The following is a 1,880-nucleotide window of genomic DNA, read 5'->3' as shown; positions in this document are numbered from 1 at the left end:
ATATATGACAAACCCACAGCAAGCATCATACTCAATGGTGAAAAACTGAAAGCCTTTCCACTAAGATCAGGAACAAGACAAGGATGTCCATTCTCACCACTCTTATTCAATATAGTTTTGGAAGTCCTAGCCATGGCAATCAGAGAAGAAAAATAAATAAAAGGAATCCAAATTGGAAAAGAAGAAGTAAAACTGTTACTGTTTGTGGATGACATGATACTACATAGAAAATTCTAAAAATGCCATCAGAAAACTACTAGAACTAATCAATGAATCTGGTAAGGTTGCAGGATACAAAATTAATGCACAGAAATCTCTGGAATTCCTATACACCAACAATGAAAAATCAGAAAGAGAAATTAAGGAAACACTCCCATTTACCTTCGCAACAAAAAGAATAAAATACCTAGGAATAAACCTGCCTAAGGAGATGAAAGACTTGTACTCAGAAAACTATAAAACACTGATGAAAAAAATCAAAGATGACATAAACAGATGCAGAAATATACCACGTTCTTGGATTGGAAAAATCAATATTGTGAAAATGACTATACTATCCAAAGCAATCTCCAGATTCAATGCAATCCCTATCAAGGTATCAATGGTGTTCTTCACAGAATTAGAACAAAAAAATTTACAATTCATATGGAAACACAAAAGACCCTGAATAGCCAAAGCAACCTTGAGAAAGAAAAATGGAGTTGGAGGAATCAGGCTCCAAGACTTCAAACTCTAATGAAACTTAAAAGCTTTTGCACAGCAAAGGAAACCATAAACAAGACAAAAAGACAACCCTCAGAATGGGAGAAAATATTTGCAAATGAAGCAACAGACAAAGGATTAATCTCCAAAATATACAAACAGGTCATGGAGCTCAATATCAAAAAAACAAACAATCCAATTAAGAAATGGGTGGAAGACCTAAGTAGACATTTCACCAAGGAAGACATACAGACGGCCAAGAGGCACATGAAAAGATGCTCAACATCACTAATTATTAAAGAAATGCAAATCAAAAGTACAATGAGGTATCACCTCATGCTGGTCAGAATGGCTATTATCAAAAAACCTAGAAACAATAAATGTTGGAAAGGGTGTGGTGAAAATGGAACCCTTCTGCACTGTTGGTGGGAATGTAAATTGATACAACCACTATGGAAAACAGTATTGAGGTTCCTTAAAAAACTAAAAATAGAACTACATATGACCCAGCAATCCCACTACTGGGCATATACCCTGAGAAAACCATAAGTCAACAATAGACATATACCACAATGTTCATTGCAGCACTATTTACAGTAGCCAGGACATGGAACCAATCTAAATGTCCATCGACAGATGAATGGATAAAGAAGATGTAGCACATATATAAAATGGAATATTACTCAGCCATAAAAAGAAACGTAACTGAGTTATTTGTAGTGAGGTGGATGGACCTAGAGTCTGTCATACAGAGTGAAGTAAGTCAGAAAGAGAAAAACAAATACCATATGCTAATGCATATATATGGAATCTAAAAAAAAATGGCACTGATGAACCTAGTTGCAGGGAAGGAATAAAGATGTAGACATAGAGAATGGACTTGAGCACACGGGGTGGGAGGGGGAAGCTGGGGTGAAGTGAGAGAGTGGCATGGACATATATACACTACCAAATGTAAAATAGTTAGCTAGTGGGAAGCAGCAGCATAGCACAGGGAGATCAGCTCTGTGCTTTGTGACCACCTAGACAGGTGGGATAGGGAGGGTGGGAGGGAGGCTCAAGAGGAAGAGGATATGCTGACATATGTATGCATATGGCTGATTCAATTCACTTTGCTGTACAACAGAAACTAACAGTACTGTGAAGCAATTATACTCCAATAAAGATCTATTTAAAAA

The sequence above is a fragment of the Physeter macrocephalus genome, chromosome 20, assembly GCF_002837175.3.
Source record: "Physeter macrocephalus isolate SW-GA chromosome 20, ASM283717v5, whole genome shotgun sequence".
Lineage (NCBI taxonomy): Eukaryota > Metazoa > Chordata > Mammalia > Artiodactyla > Physeteridae > Physeter > Physeter macrocephalus.
The sequence above is the reverse complement of the archived record's forward strand: the minus strand, read 5'-3'. Positions refer to the sequence as shown.